Genomic DNA, 22742 nt, shown 5'->3' with positions numbered 1-22742 from the left:
ACAAAATTAAATCTTGTGGTAAAATCAACTTTGTGGGGTGTCTCTGCAGCTCTTGATCTAATGCAGATATCTTGAGAGAAATTACACTTAAGTTGGGCGCTGTGAAGGGTCTATAAAAACACCGAGTCGCATTTACTTGTTATAATTAGCTAGTTCACAGTTAAATTGTAAACGCTAAAAAATTTCACGACGCCGTCAATACATTGCAGCTGTATTCTGTAACACTATAGTGTTACAGAATACAGCTGCAACTCTTCTTGTATCGAAACTATCCCGAAACAACTTGTATCGCAATTAGCCGCTACGACTACTCTGACATTAAGCCGAGTTTCACGTGCTTTTCACAGTTACGTAGTTCACATTGAAGTTTTACATATTGGTTTACATATTGTAATACGTAACATTTACGTAATATGTAACATTGGTTACATATTACGTAGTTTTACATATTGGGGAATTCCCGTCCGCTGCCAATAAGCGGGCTTCTGCGCGAGGAGAACGGACAGCCCATGTTCGTTGGCTAGAATACATCTCCAGGCCATCCAAGTTTCATTCATGTAATTAACTAGGAAGCGTGCTCAACCGCAAATGTCTAAAGCGCGTGTGTTTAGTGCAACTGTTCGACTGCGTGCAGCTCCTCTGGTCATTTTTCCTGACAGAGTAGCAGGGCACGGAATTTCTTTTTGTTTCCTTGGCCATCGCCATACAAAAATCCCGGGCCATCTCCACTAACGTGAAACCTGGGGAGGGTCGAAGCACTCAGTGTATAAGTGTATTCTTGGCGCCTTGCCTAGAATACACTTTTGACAACGGAGATGAAACCTTTGGGTGATAGCGGTATGCAGCTTTGCTGCAAATGTGTCGTGTCTTTAAAGCACGAAGCGTTCTAGCGCGAGGCATTGGAAAATGAGTTTCCCGGTATTTTTTTAGTACGCGTTGCGTTCTAGTGCGAGGCGTAAACGAGTGTCCCTGTGTTTTAATACCGTGAATACATGAGACGACGGTTACGACGACGACGACGACGACGACGATGACGACGACATGAGACGCCGAGAGCCAGAGCCCATAAGAAGCTTCGACCCTAATACGGCTCACCACAACTAGTAATCTTGCCGGCCACTTCGCGTACAATTTTTCCGTTCGTCATCCACCACACCCCTGCTTAAGATATACGAGCCCAGAAAGTGGTTCATGCAGGTTTAACGCTCAAAAGCTACAACTTTAGACTAGAGAGTGTCTTCAACGTGTTCGACAATCACTACACAATGGCGCTTTATTTCCTCTTCATTAGAAGGGCTGTTTCTGTTGCTGGGAATCCCTCCAGTGTCGGCGATCAGGACACTGCAATGCCTTGCGCACGAGGTCAGGCCGAGCAGCTTAGCCTTGGCGTTGACGGATTTGCATCGGCTGTTACCGCCAGCTGACCTGAAATTGATACGATTGTCTATAAGGGGGGAAGGATTGCTAAGGACACAGTACGCATACGCTTATGATATGAGGTCAGGAACGGGCTTCCTACTGCAGATTCGGCAAAAACTCGAGCGGCCCATCGCGGTAATCGGTGGGTAAGTGAGTGAGTGAGTGAGTGAGTGAGTGAGTGAGTGAGTGAGTGAGTGAGTGAGTGAGTGAGTGAGTGAGTGAGTGAGTGAGTGAGTGAGTAAACGAGTGGGTGAGTGAGTGAGTGAGTGAGTGAGTGAGTGAGTGAGTGAGTGAGTGAGTGAGTGAGTGAGTGAGTGAGTGAGTGAGTGAGTGAGTGAGTGAGTGAGTGAGTGAGTGAGTGAGTGAGTGAGTGACGCCTTCAACGTAAGATGCAACGGCTACAAGAGAGGAGAGATACGAGCGCACTCTCACAGTCAAACCTTTATTACAAAGTCAGAACACCTACACATGACCATGTGGTCACATGGGCATTCATGCGTGGCTTCAGCTTATCTTCATTACAAAAAAATTAAAGCCGTTGCACTCAATGTGAGAGCTGTCGGAAGGGCAGAGCAGTGATTTGCCACAATGGGCGGTACCGCCGTTATCCGCTCGCTCTTACCACCCATCACACTCTTCCCCACCCTGTCTCATTTCTCTCCTGAGGAATTCAATTGAGGTTTGTCAGACGCATTTCAAATTTCCTGCCTTCGCAGTGCTGGCGCGCCCCCTGCCTGAAACTGCGCCAGCGGGAGTTGTGTTTTTTTGTGCTTGCTCTTCCTCCCGCACGTGCCGGCGTTGCACTGCCACCTGTTCTCGCTTACTACAGTAAAAATCAACCCAACGAGCGTTCCTAACTAAATGATCGCGGGCGCTGGCGGTTAATTACGTATATTTTGCCTGAAATGTACCTGAAGGTTTCTTTGGGCTAAACAACGGGCAGATGTATGCAAGCGCCAGCGGTTCACGAGTTTCGAACGGTTATGACTATTTAAACCGCTTGGCTTTCGAAGCCTCTGTGGGACGCCGCGACGACAGAATGCCGTGTGGCTCTACTTGGGTCCAGCGAGCGAGCTACGACGACAAGGCGAGCCCCTAAAGTGGTCTATGAGCACGCTAAAGAAAAACAGTCGTGCCCGACAAAACGCTGTCATCACGGTGTGAATGACGAAGCGGTACTGAAGCCCAGAAGGGTTCAGCCGCTCTCTTAGTGCGGAAGGGCTGCCTAATTTCCCTATTCACTGCCTGCTGTCTCTAACCAAAATAGCCCTGTCAGCCAACAAAGGTTCGCACGAGCGTTCACGGCAGTGTGTCGACAAAGGCCAGAACAATGTAGCCCCCATGGACAGGTTGTGGTCCCTGGATCTTTTGTTCACGAATCGTCCACTTTGGTCCGCGTCACACGAACAACCTGGTAAAGGCAAAGATTTGCTGTGGGGCCATACGGACACAGACGTTCACACGGCCTTAAGGGATCTTTGAATACAAAAAAGGACTGCTCAGTTAGAAATAACTAGCCGTTGGGTACTCACTTAACTACAATACAGCCAGCAAAGCTGCCTTCCCTAACTAAAATATACTGGCACAGCTTGCACTGGTAGTCCAAGGCTGGCGAAACACCGGCGGTCAACCTAGCTTCTTTCGGTTTTGCTAAATTTTGCGAGGTTTTGTTAGGCTTTGCTAAGTTTTGTTAGATTTTCAACGTTCTCGCTAGGCTCTAGGCGAAGTGTTCAGGGGTGAGGCCAAGTTTAGCCGGATTTTACACGGCCGTTCCCGTCGGTCCCTTGCACTGACTGCGGATCGCAGGGCGGAAGAAGCTAAGTCAACCCCCAGCTCTGCTGTTTCTCCAGCCTTGCACAACTAGCTATGGTATTTTTTGCTTTTTACTAGCCCATGAAAGACTATCCCCTTTTAAATGGTGTAGTGAGGGGGTGCGCATACTCGTATGCTCGTTGTTTTCGCACTATAGCAGGCGGGAAAAACGGCTGCACTGAGGCATCATTGTTATCCGGATAAAGCAGTTTTTTCATAGAACCACGCTTTTAGTTTGTCTTCATGGCCCCTTTATATGTGCCGCAGCGCAATACATGGTAAGTACGGTCTCGATGGCACTCAAGAAGCTAGCCGAAGTGACACATGTTTCTTAGCACATGCCTTGTACCGTATCGGTTGTTTTCATGTTGCATCTGACCTGTGGGAGCGAGTACAGCGGCCAAAGCCGACTCTACAGGATAGAGAGACTCCAAGACCCCGAGATGTCCCTGGGTGCTATTATACGTCATCTCCAATTCGTAGACACTTTGCCGTGAATGCTAAGGACGAACCTGTGTTTTCTGACACGGATATTTTAGATGGATACAGCCGGTAGGAAGTTGGAAAGGAAAAGTAGAGTGGCCTTCCACATTAATACTTTAAGCAGTGCACGAGGAAGTAAGGCTTCAGTTGCGCTTAGTCAGGAGTACGCCTATCCACCCGCCAAGTGGCGAAGTGGCCGAGGCGTACAGATGGTAAACCCAAGGTCGTGGGTTCGATCCCGGACGCGGTTGCCGTTTTTCATTGATGGAGGCGGAAGGCGAAAACGCCGGTGTGTTGAGATTTCGGCGCAAATTAAAGATCCACAGGCGGTCAAAATTAATCCGGAGCCCTCCACAATGGCGCTACTCGTAGTCCAGGTGTAGCTTTTAGCTGAGAGTCGAACCGTAATGCCACGGTAGTTTTGAGTGCAGCCCTTCTTTGCTTGCCTTGTTTTTTGTTACGAAGCCCACGTGCAGCCTCCCTTAAACGGCTATGTAACCGCATGGTCATGTACAGCTGTTTTGACTTTCCAGCAAAGGTTTAGGTATAAGACTACGCTCGCCGGTGCCCTGTCGCGTACGTTACCGTTCGCGCAGTGAAATATTCTATTATGAACCACTTCCAACTCGTCCAGCGGCCTCTGATTCCAGTGAGTGCCCTAACATAAGTGGTCTCTCTCTCTCTAACTCCCTCGCTCTATGCATTTGTACTCGTTTCGGTGATAAACTCTGTCCTTTTTAGCTCTGAACTAGCAAGCCACTTCATTAAATTTAGCATACAGACGCTTAAATCGCCGCAAAACTTCCGGAAGCGCAATCCCGCACAAACCCGTAATAACAAATTACCTACTACAGCTCTCCGTCGTTAACCGCACGCTTGCAACGCAATTCGCACCACGTGTGTGGTCAAGCAAAGAGGACCTGCAGCGCACGCCGACCGACTAGTCAATGACCTGGTGGGAAGAGGCCGCGCGGCTCGCCGTACATACGACGTTGCAACGCAGCGCTGACGCGCGGACACGCTTTCGCGCCGTGTACAGCCAGGGGTGCAACGGCTGCGGCGGCGGCGACGGCGGGGGACTGTTCCTGGAAGACCGCGGACTAATTTCTCACGGCTTCATTGACACGCAAAGCGCCGGCGAGGAAGCGTTTGGAAGGACGTCGGCGCACATCGGCATCGTTTTGAGAGATAGGGAGGGGAGAGTGACAGGGGACGTCGAGACGAAAAAAAACGCGTGATCAGCTGTCGGAGGAGAGCCCCCCATGGTGGCGGCGACGTCAGGCCAGCGCTGTTCGATAGCTGCGACTGTTTCCCACGCACTACTCCTGTTTCCTCCTTTTGTTTTGCAACCCACCCGACTGTCTGCTCCTATCGTGCCTGCAGGGCAGGGCTGGCAACGAACTACAGCGAAGCCGGTTAGTAGGTCCGGGTGTTTCCACTGGCCGACGCAATGCGTGTGTCCCAAGTGTGATGCTGGGCTCGTCGGCGATGCATACTTGTCGACGTAGAGCAAAACTGGACACAGGACACTAGCGCTGTATGACGGCTGAATTTGCTGTGATGAAAGTGTGAATACAAAGGACTATGGCCTTGAAGATTGAAGCTTTCTTGACGCCCAACCTCACTCGTGCATTGCTTTGTTCGCATTGAATGGCTATGACTGCTTCTTGTTTGGTTAGGAGCGCTATCAGTCCTGCACGTGCATTTCTCTGGTTAGCGAGGGGGATTGGTGACTGAACCCAACGCTACTCAGTAACTCAGCGCGGCAAGAAGAAAGGGGCCCTATTTATTAGGTTACGTAGATAAAGGAGTGTGACTGTGTATTGTGGGTTGATACTGATTTTTGTGCCGACCTTGTCTTGTACAATGGGGTCATCGCCCGTCTATTTCTGACTAGAGATTAGCGGCGAACTACTTCCTATTGCCTAAAAGAAACAAGAAATAAAAGTAATAGAGGATCATTTGAACGCAACTACAGTTTACGTATCTGCGTTTCCATGACAACAATGGGCGTGGTGTAGTGGGTCGCAGTGGCGACGCAGATAAGGATTCCAACATGTATGGTTCTAATGTAGTTTATTATAGGGTTGGGTAGAGAGTGCTGATCGCACATGAGTTGAGCTATTTTGGTCGTTTGAAGGCTAACCAATTTTTGGCTCAATAGATTACGCGCAACCCCATGGGCATCTGCAGCTCCACTTCTCTTAAGGAAAGATATCATAAAAGAAAACTCTTTGCATTCAAAGCACATTGAAATAATTGCGCGGTTAATACTACACAACACACATAAATAAGAATATGTATTATTATTATAATTATGAGGACAGCCACGTAAGCCACTTCAATGTCGAGATGACGGAGTCTGTCGTAACACCGCTCTCTGGGCAAAAACGACGTTACCGCTGGTGCTGCAGGTGTCAAACACGAGGGAATCTTTTCTAAAGACACCCTTTTATGAGACATAATCCATCCGTTGGGTCAATTTGTTCGAAACATTCGTCTTAGTCCAGTGACGTGTTTTGCACGACATCTCTCTGTGCTTGTCCTCTCTGTATACGGAACTAACTGCGTTACACTAAAAAGACGAAAGTAGTTTGCAGATAACTGTGCAATGGCGATCCTTCGAGGTTTTACCACGATGGGTAGAGGCGTTCTTGTGGCGGCAAGAACACTTTTTAAGAAAGCAATACACTTAAACTAAGCTGCTTCTTATAAAAATGTTGTATCTGCCCAGAGCGTTGTTGGTCATGTTAGAAAATTGTTTTTAGCAAAGGCTTTGACGCACACCCAGACAACACTGCAGGTTGAGCTAGCAAGCGTGTAGATTGGGTTTCCGAAATAAAAACCAAAGAAAGATTATGCGCAAGGCACGCTACGCAGTGAAAAAAAAAACTTACAACAAATTTGGTGTCTAAGATCAAAGTCCACAACTTTGCGCTCAAAAGAGTTCGCGCTCTCGTGTACTTACGGACGCAAATAGTTGGCGTTTCTTGCTAGCCGTATGCCTTCGTGCCTTTTCTGGGCACTGTCCAGCTGGAAAAGGGCAGGCTAAAAAGGGCCTACCGGCCGCCAGCAGAGAGAGCCACACGAGACGAGTAGGCTAAATCAGGCGACTTCCCAAGATGAACCAAGAACAAACAGTGGCCCACGCCACGTTCGATCCTAGCGAGCGCGGCAGCGGTCAAAAACGGCGCCGTTTAGTGTCATCTTTTTTCTACCTTGCTCTGCCGTCCCCTCTCTTGCCTGCTTTGTCTCTTTCTGTCTTTTCCCTTGTCCAACGCTACGTAGGTGGTAATGGCACTGCTGCGCTGTCAGTCACAAGTCGCGTGCGTTTCATTTCACAAGTTCATTACACAAGTTCCGTGAATTTCATTTCAAAAGTTCATTTCACAAGTTGCGTGCATTCATTTCACAAGTTAATTTCCCAAGTTGCGTGCAGTGGCGGCGAAGCTACGAAGTTACCGATGGGGCCTCACCTTAAAGCGGAAATGTCTTTCCAAACCCAGAACGTCTTTTATCGCTTTGCTTCAGCCGACGTATATGTAGAATGTCACAATAAGTTAGTCGCACTCGTTGTGTGGCTTCGTTGAGGGCTGTGTAGCATCCGACATGCTGCACGCAAATTGTGAAATGAGGTGTACTCGCGATAATTCAAACTCGAAGAGACCCAAGGATTGCATTTGAACTATCAGAAGTTTGTATTATGAAAAGTTATCGTAAATATGACTCGGGGGAACATGCCAACTTGCGTTGTAATAAAAACTCACACGCACAATGCTGAAATGCTATTCCTGCTCCGAAAAACAATCACGACTGTATGACTGCTTTATCTTTGGATGAGAGTTCAAACAAAGTTTCGGACGCCAGCAGGGGCAGCCAGTTTATTGCGAGAGTTTTGTGCACTGGTCAAAAACATGCGGACCCCACCAATGTACGGAAGTGATGCAAATATGCAGCTATAAGCGGCTAATTCGGCAGAGTATTTTAGCCAAGGACAAGCAAAAAGTATGGATTAACCGAGTTTACGCAATGAAGCAGTTTAGGCAGCTTTGAAATACATTTAAAACATAGCTTGCCAGCGAAAATTTGGAAATTTGTGTGAATTAACCAAAATTTGAATTATCCGATTTGAATTATCGCACGACTACTGTCGTTTCAGTTTACCTCCGTCTTCGCTTCGCGCTGGCGGCAGGGTCACTTCGTTTAACGGAGGCGGCGTGTAGCCGTCTCGCCCGCTCTGCGCGCACCCCACAAAAGTGTAAAAGCTTTAGGATTTGCATCTGCTTAACCGAGGGTATTGGCATATCATCTGCCCTCTCCCTTCACCTTCTCGGGGCGTCGATGGTACTGACGACCCTCCGCAACGTTGTGCTTGTTGTTCCATCTGTCGGTTGTCGGCATTCACGGTATGGTATAAACGCTGGTGTCAGCCCGAAGGTCCAGCTAGCATTCATAGTTTCGGCTAGACGAGCAGGAATGCCGGGTCTGTTAACAATTGTTCGCCAAGGCGCCACGTTTGGCCTCTTATGCACTCAGTGTCCATTGAGATTATAGATTCCGTTTTGCGTCTCCGCCAAAAAAACATTCTTTCTATTTTGCTTCAACGCTGTCTGACACTGGCTTTTTTGCTGTTACTGCTCGAATACTTTGAGTAACAGCGTAAGGGAAAGCGTGAAATAGGCGAAACTTTTCCCTCGACATGCGCACTCATGTATTCTCGGAACACTGCAGAGGAACATCATTTGTTCAGTTCCTGCATTTAGCATGGCACAAGCCGGCGGCTTTTGCATGGAGGCCTTTAAGATGTTGAGCAAGACGAATTAACGTCCACGTTAAAACTTCACAAGACTGCTGCTAAATGTTTTATAAGGAATAATATTGTTGTGTCCCAGCGCACAAATATGACAGTCATCGGCGGGTTTGTGGCAAAGCTCACAAGCTGTTAACAGAATGGTGAAAGAGACATGGCTTGAAGCAGCTGTATTCACAGCTTAAATGTTTGCCAAGCCAGTTGCATTGCCCTAACGTTGGAAACTTTGACATGAGTAGGAAACAAGGGTCGAGCAGTTTCAGTACGCCAACCGAGCAGGATGACTGTTTTCAGCGCATGTAGGTACGTTGTGTCTGAAGGAACCGTAGAAGAAGCCGAAATCTACAAAAACAGTTGCTTATAGTTCTCGACTTGGGGGCGAGCCGAAATTTGTGGTGAGGTTGGGGATGATGCGAAGTTTACATGCATTCAAAGGTGCCTAAAGGTATCATACAGGCAAAGTAAACCTTTCTTCAGTTTGGAGGAACCAGTCTTCGGTAACTAACTGAGTTCGACTCCTGCAGCCAGGAGAGACGATATATAACCCCCCCTCAAAAAAAAAAAAAAAAAAAACGACAAAAAAACGCAAGGAGTATCAGAAAAAGTTTCAAATTTCGCGCTACAGTGATGCATTATAACGAGCAGTAGGTAAAGCGTCAGAGTTCAGCTCAAGAAACATTGTATCAATCTGTTAACTGCACGCTAACATTCAGGTGATACAATCAAACGAAACTCGAGGCCCCAAGTGATGTTTCTTGGCCGTGGCCTGGGTCTACGGCCTCCAATCGACCAAACAATAATATTGTGCGACGTCATAGAAAAATCACCGTAAAGTGGTTGGAGAGTCGACAATGCTTTTTTTTTTTTTTTTGGTATCTCGGTTATTGGTTCGAAGTTCGCGATACTCTTGGTGTCATTGTTATCGGGACAAAGCAGCCTTTTTAATAAAACGAACTTGTATTTTGTCTTCATGGTCCCTTAAACCCAGAAGAGCCGTTAGAAGTATAGAAACGCCCGCTTTACTCGGCCGTCTATAGTTTATCTTGTGTGCGCTGGGATGCACTCTAAGTTTCATCCCCAACTATCGCCATCTAGCTCCGAAGAAGAATAGCGCCCAGTATCACATAAATTTAGTCGAATCCGCACGTTTCGGTTTGCACGCGATGTTTATCTATGTCGTGTCTTCTTCACGAAGGTATGACTTGTGTTAGCCGCTTGTTTTTTGTACTACAACGAAGACTGCATCTATAAAGCCGAATCAGAATGTTAAGGTCACTATTCGCGTTGAGGGGTCACGTTGCGGGGACTCTTTGAAACAAAGATAAATGAACCTAGGTTGCTATAATGGACCGCTGAACCACCGCTGCCATTTTCTTTCCTGATTTACAGAATGATAAGTTCGACAAGGGTCGGCAGTAGTTTTCGAACCAACCTAACTCACGCAAAACTCTTAAAACCAGTTTGATCTGGAGGGTTCTTCCTGCTCTTCGAACCGTCCGAAAAAAAAAAATAAAAGTCGGTCAAATGAGTGGTTTTATATTTATCTTTTTTCAGAAAAATGATAAATGGGAGACACTGAACACGAAACAAATAAGGAATCCTCGCATTAGTTCTACCGTACAGCGCAGTTGTACAAAAATAAAAAGGCACGAATTACCACGGACCGACATAAAATTTCGCGACTTCTGGTTGTTCAATCGCTTGATCTTGGCCGCCTTTTCCTCCTGTGGAGACCCGCATTGCGTACTCCACGTGTTCGGGGAAAAAGATAACGGCTCGTTGTTCGTCGCCTCCGACAGCACGTGCGATGGCGGGGTGCTTACTCGTTATCTGGAGCGGCAGTGACTCGATATGTGTGTTGACTCTCAAGGTTATGCCGTCTTGTGTCCACTCCAGCGCTTTAAAATGCCCATTGGATAGATAGCCTCTTCAAGCATTTGTGGCTGCTATTCTTTTTTATGTCACCTATTAAAGGGCTTATGTCACCTATTAAAGGGCTAGGCAGGCTTTCAACAAACACATCCAGTACTTACAATTGGGGGTCACGAAGCATCTCACCGAGAAATGACTGATCAATGCCCATCAGATAAATTCGAAACTTTCTCTCGTTCCCGGTATGTTGGCGTTCTCAGAGCGCTTGAATTACGTCATTAGAGCGATGTAGCGGCTATTGGCCGTCTCTCTTTCAAATGCAGCAATAAGCACATTCGGCAGCCACATTAAAAAAAATCGCCACAAAAAAAAAACGCAGCAATGGAAGGCGTATACGAAGGAAAGAGTTAAAGCATTTATCGAAGGTGTTGCAGAGTCCCTTCAAATGTGTGTGTGCGATGGCTGCCTTAGATAATTTCTCTCTCAGTCTTATCTCGGCCACACATTTGAAGTTGTCTAGAATAAAAGGCAAGAACGCCAAACACAAAGTCAATAATTGAAAATTTTAATGCCCATCGGAACGCCGGCGATATGCCACATGCCTGGGCATTGCCGCGAATCGTTTGATGAGGTGAGTATTTCTGCCCTTTTTTTCATTGTGACCATGCAGATCCGAAACGTTACCAGCTGGACTTACAAACTCAGCGGTCGGCATCCTTGCATTTTATTCGTTACAATGCATTACTACCAGACGAGTTTCCATCTCACCCTTGACTTTAAACATTGAAATTGTTACCCTGCATGGACATGCTTGAATTCTAATACACTGCTTTGCACACGACCCCATTTATGAAATGATAATGCCGGCGCTTCTACTGGGGGCTTCCCCGGTAGTACACGGGAGCGGTCGGCGAGTGTTGAAATAGCTCACATATTTGTTTGGATGTGCGACACGCGCATGCGGTAAACACACGCAACGTGCGCCTTGTAAGGTTCCCAGCGCTCATGCTTCCCCGAGAATACGACGGCTGATTTGTTACAATTTCAAGATCAAACGCACATTCATTGGCGCAAGCTGCCAATGTCAGTGAAAAAGAGCCGTATATAGTATACAGAACATTGCCGAGGACAACACATGTGTGACACCATTTCATTCTTCACTTCAATCAGAAAGTAAAAGAGCCACCACGCATCGAGTTTGTGCTCTTAAGCGGACCACTTTACAGCGACTGCAACACAACCACAGCAGAATATAGACGCCGTTTTCAGCCGTCATCGCTGCGCATGTGTAGGCTTCTCCATTCCTTGTAACCTCCGCTGAAGGATTGTAAACGTCCCTGTTCTTCAAAAACAGCCCGCATCATTGCCATTGAATTGGCACAGTTCTCACTCCTGCCCTGTTCGTCTCTGGTGTGTTCTTAATGCTCAACGAGGCATCAGCGGGTGCTAGTCTGTGAGGTATCTTTTTAGACAGGGCTCTACACAAGAAACGTGAGTGGTTTGTTCCGTCAATCTTGGGAATCCTTGCGTTGCTTTTTACAACAAGACGCTGGCACCGCACAAGCCGTGACGTCCGTAACCGATATTGCGCGGTTGCTCCAACATTACATTGGTGAGCATAACTTAACTGGTGTTAATATTGTGACATGCGTGGCACTCAAGTCTTTCCGCGGCAATATTATGACACCGGCGGGGTATTTCGGACGCGTGCGAGACACGGAAGCTCTCGCGTGTTCGCGAAGAAACGGTATTTCACGGTATGAACTAATCCCGTTCCACGGCGGGGTCTCTCGCAGCTTCCAGAAGTTCCTGCTGCCCTTTAAAAAGGAAGCATTATGTTTGTTCTGACTTCGAAATCGACTAGCACACAAACCGCGGGGGAAGTTTTTATTTCCGTCCTTGTCGAGAGATTACTTGGCAGCGCCCATAAACTTGCATTGCGTGTTTGCGAGCGGCGATTTAAAGGCTCCCGCTTCCTTTGTAGGAGCCGAACTTCTTTCCCGCCATTGCATATCCTCCCAAGTGCGAAAATACGCGTCCCCGTTCGGTGCGGCTACAGTAGCTTCGCGTGCGATGCAATAAAAGGGGAGGTTTTATAATGGCCGCCAGGAAACGACGACGAGCGCACGAGCCCATAGAGCCATAGCGACGCGCACTTGAGAACCCGCATAGTGATCGCCGTTCCTGATTAGCACGACAGCATGAGAAGCCTTTAACTTTACAGAGGCGTAGGTGGTGGCGGGGCCTTAAGAGCTTGCTCAGGCCGGAACATCAAACCGGCTGCCTTCGAGATCACGAGCCGAGATAGGGAGGCGGTTGGGCAGACCAGGTGCGTAGGTATCACGGAAAAAGTAAAACTGGTATGACGCCAAGGGCCGCCTCTAAAGCCGTCCACAATCTGAGTTTCGTGAGGCGCACCGGTCCACTTTGGTTGCTCTCACGAGCGGCGGCTGTCACGGGGGGATAAGTGCAGGGACTTCGAGAATGGAGTCAAGACGCAGAGTAGATGGGCGGCGTAAAGGTGCGTTGTTCGTGTTTGGTCGAGAAGTATCGGTTGGTGAGAGTCCGTGTATTCAACCATCGTACGTCGGCGCCGACTGTGTCGTCTACTATCTCAGTCCTTATTTAGAAACCGGGGTATATACACCATTGGCTGCCAAGCTGTAAACCAAGGCGGAATTTTAAGCTGTGTCCATTTCAGCAATGTTCATTTCACGTCTGAATCAAGACGTGACGTAGTTGCACTTTTGATCAAAGGCTTTGAAGGAGCCATGAAGTCGAAACACAACTTCGTTCAATTTGGACGAGCTGTCGTTTGGTAGTTCACTCAGCTCCATTTCAGCCAGGAAAGCTAGTTTCCAGCCGAAAAGCGCGCGAAATATTGCGACTTTCAAATTTTGCGCTACGTGGACGTAATACGGGACGCACTGAACACCTAGTCATCAGTGCGTTAACTGTACGTTAACATTCATGTGAAACTACCGAAGAGAATTACAGGCCTCACATCAATCGTACAGCCATGTTTCTTGGCGGTGGCTTGGGAGGGCGGCGGCCACTCGCCCAAGCAATATTCTATGACGTCATCAAGGAATAGCCTTAAACTGGCAGGGGAGTCGCCACTGATTCCCATGTTTTTTTTACTATCCTTATTATCTTTTGAAGTTTGGTATGACATTGTTAGCGTCGTTTTCGGTACTGAGAAGCGTTTTTAACAAACCAAGCTTGTGCTTTGTCCTTACAGCCACTTTAAGTTATACCGTCGCACCGAAATTAACCTTCATGTCTTGCGTCCCATCGGTGTCGCCTGGTCTAAGCAAATCTGAGGTTGCTCAAAGGATACACCCCGAAACAAAAATGAAATAGCCAGAACTCACAGCTGCTTGCTTTGAGTAGTTGTAGCGATGAATATATGCTGAGTCTGTATGAATTTGCGTGACACTGATCACGCCATTAAAAGTAATATGCATGAAAGCCATCTGCTCGTCAAAAGGAGGAAATCTGCAGCCTGAAAGTAGTCTTATTCAAACAAAGACTATTGTCACGGTGCGCCGCAGAATGAAGCGGTATAGTCACGAAACTGAATTAGCCGAATACGCGGTTTACATTTCTCGTTCGAAGTGTACAGACAACGACAGCCTAAACTGAAACAAAATAACAGCAGACGACAGATATTGGTGGTGCAGCCCAGCCGCGAGAACAGAAAGATGCGACGAGACCAAACATCTGTTCGAGAGTGCCCTTCGCTGCTGCCGTGTGAGTCGGCCCGTGTCGTGTGCTACACTACTGAGCAATTTCAGGCATGCGTTCTCTCCGATCACCCTAATTTGGAAACCTTTTAGGGCGTCAAGCCGAAACTGTTGGGTCACGCAACGGCAAAAGTGAATTATAAGGAGCACATCATGACACCTGAAACACATTTGCTAGCTAAGCCGTAGACGGCAATTGATAACATTTTTTTTTCGAGGAGCAACCACAATGTCGCGCGTACGTAGAAGTCCTTTCAAAATAAATGAACTTGGACGAAACAGGCATGTTTTAGCAGAAAGATCCATTTTGCAGCAGACGACACCGGTCGACTCGCACGGCAGCCGCGAAGGGCACTCTTGAACACGGTTTATCTCGTCGCAGCTCTCAGTTCTCGTGGCTGCATGCGCCGTGCGACCAGTTTGTCGCCTGCTGTTATTAAAGCAAAGCTTTAGACCCTTCGTCCAGCGATTTCTTGGAGGATGCGCAAATGACCTTTTGACCGGAGACACACCCCCGGCGACACACCCCTCGAAGCGCATCGCGTGATTCGCCGGGCCCGCTGTTGGCGCCTGCGGGCGCCGACAGCGGTCGCCACCGCCGCTGCGGCCGAGGCAGCCGACCATCCCTGCAGCCTCCCATGCATGCGGGGCTGGGTTGTTTCGGGTAACGCGACTGTCTCGCGCCCGGCGAAGAGGAACGGTGCGTTCACCCTGAATGCACGCCGCGTTCGCCCGGCCTCCTTCTGTGAGCGTTGCACGGAACCGAACAGCTTTGAGACGTGGTCGGCAATACAGCTAAATCAAAGCTTAACCAGCGAAAGGAAGACTCAACCAGACTAAGCCAAGATTTTGCTTTGCATATCTAAGGTTAGCGGAGCTAAGCCGCAGCCATATTTTGTTTCAGCTTAGACTGTCCATGACTGTACAACCAATTCTCCATTCATTTTCACGACAATGCTGCCTAATTGGTTTTACCGACTGCATTTGAATGGGACACTTCTGAACAGCAGTTACATTCACTCGTACCGCGGGATGAAAGTGTACTAGGTATTTCTGAAGAAAATTAACAGGTAAAAAAAAACTATTAGCTCGCTTTCGCAACAAAAACCTTCACAGTGACCTCATACGGGTTTTCATTCTTAGAGCATTGATGACTTCTTGCCATGGTCCAACCTGTACTGCGGATGCGCACTTCGATGATCCTTCTGACTGCGCCACTTAGGTCTTGCACTTAGTCGACGCTAGCACACCAATTTAAAATGCTGCTCCGAAGACGCAAAAGTGGATAAGATATACACTTCTGCGTGTCTTTCAATCATAAACTCCTCTTTCAACACGTCTGCTGTAGTCAGAGAGAGAGAGAGAGTTTTAATGAACACTGAAGAGATTAGCCCCACGAGCGCCTGGGCTTGCTGCATCAGATGGGGTTAACTTAGTGCGGCGAAAAACGAAAAAAAAAGGAAAGTACACAGAAACAGTGAATGAGAAGGCAAATAAAATAAATAAATTTGGAGCGTAGGAAAAATAGCAATATCATCATAAAATATCTCAGGACCGCAAGGTTACAGAACCTCGGACAACCATGAGCTACACAACTCCCGATCGCCGCGTCAGGATGCATGGCGCAAGCAAGTGACAAAGTTTTAGGGTGTTTCGTCATTGCAGTCGCACAAGTGTTCTCTTCGCTGTTTATCGTTCTGTAGAATATTGCGGACAGAAGCTCGAGAGGTGCCTTGTACCCTCCTGCGTACAACACTCCAAGCACAAAGGCTAAACCGCCAAGCCTATTTTAAATAAAGAAAAAAAAACTACGAGTAACTGCAACATTTAAACCTAATCTGTGTCGGACAGCCGCATTTTATTTGGATAGACCTAGCGGAAACTCTCCAGCATATAATTAATTGAATGAACTGGCAGTATAAGCTCCCGCCCCAACTTCCCGCAAAAGTAAACAGGAGCACGGAGGCCACAGGAGTTCATTTGGTATTCCTCCCCGTCACGTACGCATGCATGTATGCTACGCATACACGCACTCCCAGACAAACAAAATCAACATTTCGTCACACGGCGTTCCCGCGCGCTCTCTTAGCTATGCAGCAATGCACGCTGTTGGAATCGGTGAACATCGTCGTAGGCGGTCACGAAGGCATATGCACAGCGTGAGCGCCGACCGATCCCTGACTGTTACCCGCATACGTATGCAAACGTACCTACGAAGCCGTGTTGCGAAAAGTCACGGTGGTCCGGCGGGAATTCGCAAGACGCGTATTGTGAAGTGCCGCGCGGCGGTCAATTAAACTCGCTGATTGCTGCCGCGGCGTTCGCGGGCTTGCCTTCCTTTGAGAGCGCCGTAATAACGAGGAACTATCGTCGTGGGAAGTGCACCCGCTGTTACGACACTTGGAAATGCTTGCTCCGTGCTGCGTGAGTAATCTCGTGCGACGCGGAGGTTCTTGCGCGTGCAGCCCAGTATTTGTCGCATCTTGCATGATCCCTTGGGATAAGCTCGCTGGGTCTTGTGCTCGTCAGAAGCAGGGCAACGTACGGAGGACGTGTCGCACGGTGCGTCCGACTGATAATTAGTGAAACATTTCTCCACGTGTTTCTGCGTGCTGCAAAGCAGTATGGCAGGTGAATGGCAGGTTTGTTGTGACAGTGAGCGGTATTGCGTACCAGCTTACGAGGTTACTAGGTAAAGGTCAAACAGCTACTTGAAACACGCCGAGGGTTGGATAAAGTAAATGGATGTTTTGACAAGTACGGGCATAAACAAATCAAATTCGAACACGAATATATGAACCACAGCACGCACAATTGAAAAATTCCGTTCGTTGATGTCCAATGATGGCGCGCTGCTGGTATATTTGGAAAGTCACATTTCCCAACTTTGCTTTTGTATGGAAGCCACACATCATTTTGACCGGCACGGAAAGAATTTGCTTTATTTGTGTGTCTGCTTCATACATTTGTGTTCGCGTTTCATTTGTGCATGACTGTACGTACCGTGTCCTGCGCAAAAGTTGAGCAGGGCGAAAAATTGGCGTTGTCGTTTTGTCCGGTACGGAAAATGCCCGCCGTTGTAAAGACTGAACAAAAAAAAACATTTTTCTTCGTATCGGCACTGAACCCAGGTCTCCAGAGTAAATGTCAAGCTCAACCTCAGCTTTTTGCTAACGATGCAACAAGATGTAGCCTAGTGCGTTTAGCACTGACGTCGTATTGCGACAGCACAAGTGAACGTGTCGGTACGTGACTAGAACTGCTGCAAGCCACCCATCGAGTGCTATGATTCTTGGTTAACTGTGGCGTGCAGCGGCGCCACTCTACTCTCCGGAGTAATTCGCCCCGAAGAGACGAAAGTACGAATGCGACGAAAGAGAGGCGAATACGATATAGCAGTGAAGAATCGCAAAAGAAAACCGTGTTATCCACCTTCAGAGCGCGTAAGCAGCAGACTGTAGTGCCCTGAAGGCGGTGGAGGAGGAGAAATAAGCTTTATTTGCGCAAAAAATTAGTTAGTGTCGAGACCCGTGGCGATGAAATTACTCTTCTCTCGAAAATATATTTTTTGCGTTTTCATGCACAGGCTTCTTGCATGGAGCCTGCAAACCCCCTTTAAGTGAGAGAATACCCAAGTGTTCTCGGAAAGTGGCATTCAATTTCGATGGATAATGTGTGGTCTAAGAGCAGTTTGCACAACTAGCGCCCCTGTGCGGAACACCTGAAAAAGAGCAACTTCGCGAGGGCTGTGGTCGTGACAGTGGCTCTCCCGTCTCTCAGGGCCTGTGACCAGAGTTTGTCTCATACTACACCCTGCTCTTCTTTGAGTGTTATTGAGCCTTTTTGAGCTTCTTTGAGCATACTGAGTTTTGAGCTTTATTGCAGTTTTAGCTCCCCGCTTCATTGATGGCCCTGTTTTACGTCATTCGTGGGGACGGAAAACACAGGAAAAGACCGTATTGACGCCTATATAACACATCCGAATGAGTTCAGTGTTCTGCATCTGTCAATCTTGTACCGTACGTCGCAGGGAGCAAATAATACGAACAGCTCTACCAATTTTTACTTACTCGGCCACTTTTGAGTATCAGTAGCTATTCACAGCTGTTCACTGATACATTTTGCATGCGTAGTTGTTAACAGCTTTGGCTACAAGAAGCTAGATCGGCCAAAACGAGGCCAAAGATCGACCAAGATTTGAAACATCGCATCTGCTCGTGTAAAGAAAAAAAAAACAGTTTTTGAGTGCTGGTCGCACACGAAGACAGATGAGCGGAGACTTGGGATACTCGTAAAACGCTCGCAAAGTGACAGTCATCATCATAGTAGTCGTCGTGGCCGTCATCGTAATCGACAACAACAAAGCAATAACGGTCGAGCGAAACATTTCTTGTACGTACGTGCGGACACATTTGACGTAGAGACAATGATGCTGACGCTGTTTGTCCATCACGAAGGCTGCGAACCGTAACTTCCTCCTGTTTGGTATACCTCCTACGGTGGCGTACTGGTTATAGCGAAAGCGATACAAACTGTTGCCGTGTTAGACCACCGGGCAGGAGTTTTCTGAAGCACACCTTCGCCGCTCGCTTGTAGATGTCCGTGAAGATGGATATTTGTCACCATAGCCCCCTTTTTGTGTTCTGGCCAATTCTTTCTCGACTGAAATTAGCTTTTTTGTTTTCAGAAACCGGCGACACATATCTAACGCATTCAGTTGTTGAAGCTAAGAGCTAGCACGAATGCATCTGGTGAGAGTGCTTCCTTTCTGGGTGGGTGTGTCTTCCCAAGAAGAGTAGGGAAATGAAACGAGCAAACGGGAAGTCTAGCCGAAATATAAAGAAGCTTGCGCGCATATAATGATCAGAAGTGTGTGTCAAGTTCGTTAAAAAAGGAGTTCTCTTAAGGGGAGTGGTTTACGTTCCTTTTCGTTGTATACCCACTAAAAAAGTAAAGAATGTGCTGCAAATAATTACGTCGTTTCTTCTTAACTTCGTGCTCCCAAGTTCATGATCTGCCGAACAGCTGAAAGCGTACTCACATTTTAACGTGCGTGCACCTTCAAACCACGTCTCTTTCAAGGGTGTAAAAAAATACCCTTTCGGTCCTTCAGAAGGCAAAAAATAAATAAGAACAATATCAAACTAAAACAAGTCATGGTCGAAATCATCACCATCAAAACGCCAAATTTCCAGTAAAAATAGCGAGCGCTGCGCAATTAGACACGCTACTCGAGACACTAGCACGCCACTCTGCACTAACTTGGGCACGCTATCCGGTCAAGGCTGCTCGCGAATGAAAGCTTACGTAATTTAGAGCAGGTATGGGCCGTCATCCGAGAAAAAACACGGAGCAATCACGCAATCGCAAACTCCGGGAAAGGAAAGTGCATTGGCCCTGAAGGAATACACGAAATGAACGAAGTAGACTCCTCGAAAAGCTCGCTTTCGACCCTTTCTTGCGTAACATTTTTTTTCTATTTTTTACTGCTGCTCCCACGGTAAATACTGAATCGTGCCATGCTCGTATCCTTGAAAATCTTCGTCCAGAAACTGCGTCAAACTAGCCGTGACTGCAGCCGACTATTAAACAAAACCATGCTTCGCCGGCATCTGAACTTTCTGTCGGTCCGTTTTTGCCATGGGGAGAAGGTGGCGCTAGTGGCGAGCTGCAGACGCGACTCCGAATCCAGCCGCAAAGGGTTGCTCAGGACCGACGAGTCATTGAGCCCCTAAAGCGGGTCACGCGCGTTCACGCGTGGTCTCAAGGCCTCCGTCATTGTGTACGCGACGGAGGGCTCCGGCCGCACGTACAAACCGCATCGACCCCTTTGCCTCGCAGTTTGCATGCGACTCGCGGGCTTTCGCAATGCGCATGCGCGCGGCGTCCCAATTTCCATGCTTGATGGCGGCACTTAACAGGCATTACAGCCTCCGAGCGAATGCTGGTGCTGAAGGCGGTGTTGACGAAATGCCTCGGGTCCTGGCTAGAACCATAACGGGCTGCAAACATCGTCGGTTAATGATGTTGTGAAGCCAACGGCTGCAGTTGACCGGAAACTGAAGGCTGCGGCATTTGAATGCTGAGGTTTGTAAACATAGGATCTTCACTCGCGCCAGCATTGGGAACGCCCAGGAATAATAGGACTGAGGGAAAGGACTGACTAGTCTTTGGTAACTTTTTTGCTCATTTTTTGCTTAATGGAAATTGGATCTGCCGATCTTCTTTTGCAAGTGTTGAACTTTTTCCTGTTTTGATTGTTTACTTGAAATGAATTCCAGACAAGGGTCCCAAAGTCAACGACTGTAGCGGCACCCTCGATGAGTTAATACAGAGATAGTAATTATAAAGAAACATTGGCAGCAACAGTGCAACAATATAAAACGCTCAAAAACTTTTTTTGAGTGTTTTATATAGTTGCACTGTTTATAAGTGAGGTGATGTATACGTGAGGTGTGTAGTGGCGTCGCATTCAATCTCGGCTCACTTAATCGTGGGCGAAGCGTAGAGGAACACCATTGGGAACGGCCGTCATACGTACCGAAAAACAGACATGCCACATTCACTCCGTTTAACCGCACGATCTCAAAATGTTTAAAATGATGTGTTAAGCTGTCGCACGATTGCGCTTCATGTCTCATCTCAGGAAGTCTGGAAGGATTCATGGGAATTGCTGGATGAAGGCGCAGCGCAATTTTGGTCAGAGCAATATCAGCTTGCCTGGTTGCCCGTAGTGCCTGCAGTATTTAGTGGCTAGTGCACGGAGAGCCTGGTGCACTTGGTTGGTGAAGCGCTTAGCACGCGGTAATTTAAGGTTTTAGCGCTAGAGCACTGTGTGCCCCGTCCCGTAAAATTGCATCTGTCGGGGGGTGCAGCCCATGAATCAAGGTCATAACTGTCGTATCATATGAATAGAGGTAATGAATGCCGGGTCAGGAAGAAAACGGATCGCTATAGGGTCAGCACCCTGTAACGTCGGTCTTTAGGAGGGAGTGTTCGAGGTGCCTCGTGTACGGTCTTCACTACGTAGCTCGGCCTGTATCCTGCACTGTGGCTACTGCGCAACTTGCAAAAGTGGCTGGATCGATGTATGTATCAGTGTAAGAGCACGGGGGCTGCACAGGATGCGCAGAGGACGACGATATGGAGGGGAGGTTAGCCGGTTTCTCGTTAGTGGCTCTAACTCCATATCTTTGTGCAGGGCACCTATCTTCCACAGTTATTGTCTCTCAACAGTTTTATAGAATGGACGGGCAGCACTTGGACCGAAGTCGACGCTAGACATGGCGCTCGTTGATCCTAACTACGGCGTAATAAACGACGACAAGCTCAACATGTACTTGTTGACTCCGAAGTGGCTGCCGAACGAACTATAAAAAGAAACTTCAGGGAACCCCCAATGACCAAGCGCACTTCTGCTCGAGCGCTACGCCGTGCAGTCCCCTTAGTTGGAAGACTTCGCTGATTTATTGTAGGGTTTAAAGCGCCGACGCAACACGCCGTAGTGGAGGGCTACGGATTTAGTTTGACCACCTGGGGATCTCTAACGTGCGCCGAAATCTCGAACACAGGGGCGTTCTTGCTTTTTTCCTCTATCATAAAAGTGACCGCCGCGGCCGGGAATCGAACCCACGTCCACGTGCAGTAGAACGACTTCAATGCTTTTTTCTCTGGACTCTAAGACGGCACGACATACCTCTCTGAAATATTTTGCCTAATTTTGAGTGAAACAGGACAGATCAGTTCACGTTAAAACAACGAGAATTTCTAAAATACAGTACACTCGCTATAATTCAAAATAATCTGTTAATTCAAACAAATTTCAAAATTTTGGTTGGTCAGCTATGTTTCCAATGTATTTTAAAGCCACTTAATTGTGTAAATTCTGTTAATTCGTACTTTTTGCTTGTGGTAGCTGTAAAATACCTGCTACATTCGTAGCTTCTAGCTACAAATTTGCATCCCTATATCACCAACAGTCACAAATAAAGCCGATTGCATGCATACACATGTCAAAACAATGAACTATAGCTCCCTTGCTGGCATCGACAACTCTGTTTTGAACTGACATGCAAGGACAAAGCAGTCATCCATTCATTATGTTTTTTCAAATGGCGAATAGCACTTCCATAATTGTGCGTGAATTTTGTATTATTAAATATACATTATGTTTTATTGCAGCACAATTTGGCATGTTTCCCCGAGTTATATCTAGAAGATAACCTTATAATTATAACTTCTGATAAGTCAGACAACATTGTGTGGTCTCTCCGAGTTCGCATTACCACACGTCTACTGTATTAAAAATCTACGACATACATTTCTGACATAACCAGAAGTTAGCGTTTGCGAGACTACATTGCCATCAGCTATAACAACAAATCTGCATCCTGGTCGAAACAATGGGAAGTGCCTTGGCAGATAGTTTGCAGAGCATTTGAAAGCGAAGAGTAATTAACGGTCGGCCTGTGGCTGGAACAGTGTGTCAAATCTCCAGTTCACTTCACAGCGCTTTTACTGTGTGGGCATGTTTTATATTACTTAATATTAAGTAGAAGTCCTCATAAATTGTCTATTCACTTTCTAAGTGCTTCCTTTTT

At 47.4% G+C, this 22742-nt stretch overlaps 1 protein-coding gene across 1 annotated transcript in view; it reads left to right on the top strand.

The window, feature by feature from the left end:
- The window catches only part of LOC144141178 (prestin-like), a 246122-nt gene that overhangs the window by 120336 nt on the left and 103044 nt on the right, over positions 1 to 22742 (top strand). The gene's annotated exons all lie outside the window — the stretch shown is intronic.

Source organism: Haemaphysalis longicornis, unplaced genomic scaffold, assembly GCF_048455015.1.
Source record: "Haemaphysalis longicornis isolate Haplotype H1 unplaced genomic scaffold, Haemaphysalis longicornis Haplotype H1 scaffold_6, whole genome shotgun sequence".
Taxonomy (NCBI): Eukaryota; Metazoa; Arthropoda; class Arachnida; order Ixodida; family Ixodidae; genus Haemaphysalis; species Haemaphysalis longicornis.
The sequence above is the reverse complement of the archived record's forward strand: the minus strand, read 5'-3'. Positions and strand labels throughout refer to the sequence as shown.